This window comes from Pristiophorus japonicus, chromosome 10 (genome assembly GCF_044704955.1).
Source record: "Pristiophorus japonicus isolate sPriJap1 chromosome 10, sPriJap1.hap1, whole genome shotgun sequence".
In the NCBI taxonomy this organism is placed as follows: domain Eukaryota; kingdom Metazoa; phylum Chordata; class Chondrichthyes; family Pristiophoridae; genus Pristiophorus; species Pristiophorus japonicus.
In genome coordinates, this window is record NC_091986.1 from 86,407,493 (window position 1) to 86,410,848 (window position 3,356).

The 3,356-nt window shown below is 47.5% G+C and overlaps 2 pseudogenes; both read right to left on the reverse strand.

Annotated features, from left to right (window-relative positions):
• Positions 1-600: 600 nt before the first annotated feature.
• LOC139275458 (U2 spliceosomal RNA) lies at positions 601-779 on the reverse strand (annotated as a pseudogene).
• A 143-nt stretch (positions 780-922) lies between these two features.
• On the reverse strand, positions 923-1,123 carry LOC139275368 (U2 spliceosomal RNA; annotated as a pseudogene).
• Positions 1,124-3,356: the final 2,233 nt, after the last annotated feature.

Consider the following 3,356-nt stretch of genomic DNA (forward strand, 5'->3'; position numbering starts at 1 on the left):
AGAATGCTACGAGACCACAGAACGTGATGGAGTTGCGGTCGTTTCTAGGACTCCTAAATTACTTTGATGACTTCTTACCAGGTCTTAGCATACTGCTGAACCACTGCACTCGTTACTGCATAAAGGAGATGAATGAGTATGGGGTAAAAGCCAAGAAAATGCCTTTGAGAAAGCCAGGAAACTGCTTTGCTCAAACAAATTGCTTGTGTTGTATGATCCATGTAAGCGTTTGGTACTAGCATGTGATGCGTCGTCATACGGCAACAAGCTCATGAATCTCGGAAATTGCAACCGGTTGCTTATGCATCCAGAAGTCTGTCTAAGGCTGAGAGGGCCTACAGCATGATCGAAAAAGAAGCATTAGCAGGTGTTTATGGGGCAAAGAAAATGCATCATTTACTGTTTGGGCTCAAATTTGAATTGGAAACCGACCATAAGCCACTTTCTGAAAGTAAGGGGATAAATACGAATGCATCGGCCCGCATCCAGAGATGGGCACTCATGTTTTTTTTTTAATGTCCAATTTCTTTCCAGATCAACTCTAACGCCAAAGATCACTTTGCGCCAATATATTTGATCTTAGGCCAAAAGGCCGAGAGGCGAAGTTGCACCGTTCCTGGAAATATTGCAATACCAGGTCGGTGCATGGAGTGGACGGGGCAAGCCCCTGATCCAGCTCCCTGTCCAAAAATCAATTCAATATCATGTCCCCATAGGGGATATTAAACTGATAAGAACAGATACTACACTTGATCTTAGCCAAAAGGCCGAGAAGCGATGTTTCTTTTTAATGTTTTATTCGTTGCCAATCTTTCCAATTCTTTGTCAGATCAACTTGTCAGATCATAAACGCCAAAGGTCACCCTGCACACATCAAGGATCACTTTGCGCCAATGATTTTGCTCTTAGCCAAAAGGCCTAGAGCCAAAGCACCGTTCCTGGAAGTACTGCAATACCAGGTTCGTGCCATGGAGGTGGACGGGTCAGGCCCCCCACCCACCTCCTATTTCCAAAAAGCATAGGAGAACCACCTTCCTGATCCAGGGAGAACCACTTTCTGGTCATGGTTACTCCCCTGTCAGGTCAGTTACGCATGATCTTTGCCAAAAGGCCGAGAAGCGATGTTTTTTTTAATGTTTTATTCGTTGCCAATCTTTCCAATTCTTTGTCAGATCAACTTGTCAGATCATAAACGCCAAAGGTCACCTTGGGCCCATTCAAGGATCACTCTGCGCCAATGTTTTTGCTCTTAGCCAAAAGGCCGCGAGCCAAAGCACCGTTCCTGGAAGTACTGCAATACCAGGTTCATACAACTACGCCATCCACCACAGGCCAGGCACAGAAAACTGTGTCGATGCTCTCAGTAGACTGCCATTGCCCATCACAGGGATGGAGATGGCACAGCCCGCAGATTTAGCTATGGTAATGGAAGCATTCGAGAGTGAGCAATCACCTGTTACCGCCCGACAGATTAGAACCTGGATGAGCCAGGACCCCTTACTGTCCTTTGTAAAAAAAACTGTGTGCTCCATGGGGGTTGGTCTTGTGTCCCGATAGAGATTCAGGAAGGAATAAAGCCATACCAGTGGTGCAGCGATGAAATGTCCATACCGGCAGACTGCCTCCTATGGGGTAATTGGGTGGTGGTGCCAAAAAAGGGCAGGGACACTTTCATTAGTGACCTCCACAGCACCCACCCAGGCATTGCAATGGTGAAAGCGATAGCCAGATCTCACGTGGTGTGGCCCGGTATCGATGCAGACTTAGAGTCCTGCATGCACAAATGTAACACATGTTCACAGTTAAGCAATGCACCCAGGGAGGCGCCACTGCATTTATGGTCCTGGCTCTCCAAACCGTGGCCCAAGAATGCCGGCCCATTCTTGGGAAAAATGTTTCTTGTGGTCGTAGATGCGTACTCCAAATGGATTGAATGTGAGATAATGTCAGCAAATATGTCCGCTGCCACCATTGAAAGCCTGCGGGCCATGTTTGCCATGCACGGCCTGCCTGATGTCCTTGTGAGTGACAATGGGCTGTACTTCACCAGTGCCGAGTTCAAAGAGTTCATGACCTGCAATGGGATCAAACATATCACATCTGCTCCGTTTAAACCAGCGTCCAACGGTCAGGCAGAGCGAGCCGTGCTAACAATCAAGCAGAGCTTGAAGAGGGTAACTGAAGGTTCACTTCAGACTCGCCTATCCCGAGTCCTGATTAGTTACCGCACAAGACCCCACTCGCTCACTGGGGTTCCCCCGCTGAACTGGTCATGAAAAGGGCACTTAAGACAAGGCTCTCGTTAGTCCACCCTGATCTACACGAACAGGTAGAAAGCAGGCGGCTTCAACAGAATACATATCATGATCGCGCAAATGTGTCACGTGAAATCGAAATTAATGATCCTATATTTGTGTTGAACTATGAACAAGGTCCCAAGTGGCTTCCCGGCACTGTCATGGCCAAAGAGGGGAGTAGGGTGTTTCTTGTCAAACTTTCAAATGGACTCACCAGAAAACACTTGGACCAAACCAAACTCAGTTTCACGGACTATCCAGAACAGCCCACAATAGGCTCCACCTTTTTCGACCCCCCAACACACACACAAGTGCCAACTGACCCAGCGGTTGGCCACGAAGCAGAACCCATCACCTGCAGCAGCCCAGCAGGACTCACCACACTCAGCAACCTGACAAGGCCAACTGCGCAGCCGCCCAGCGAAGGCCCAACAAACAACTCACCAAAACCAGCATTTGCACCGAGACGATCAACCAGAGAAAGAAAGGCCCCAGATTGACTCACATTGTAAATAGTTACACTATTGACTTTGGTGGGGGGGGGGGGGGGGGAGTGTTATTATATATGTAAATCTGTAAATACCTTGTTTAACCACCAGAGGGCTTATCCCCTGGAGTCACAAGGGATCCCACAATCCCTTGGGAGCGCCTGTACATAAGGAGCCTCACAGGCTGGAGAGGCACTCTGAGATCTGTAATAAAGGACTACGGTCACACCTTACTTTGAGCTTACAGCATCTGGTCAAATTCTTTGTTCAAGACATAACACAATGGATTCAGAGCAGTACTTATAAGTAGATCCCTTCCTCTTTGACCCTGAAGCTGTAATTTTGCAGTAATCTGCCTTTTGCAGAGTTTGTGGTTCAAAAGGTTAACAATAATTTTATTTTCACTAATTTCCACACTGAATTAAATGCCCACCTCCATCATTGATGGTCTTATCCCCATTAAAACCATGACTCTCTCACCTCGGTCGTTCCCCCTGGGATGGCCCTCATCTCTGCTCGCTTATGTCTAAGGGATGACGACTTGAACTTTTATGCCTGACAACTAATTTAG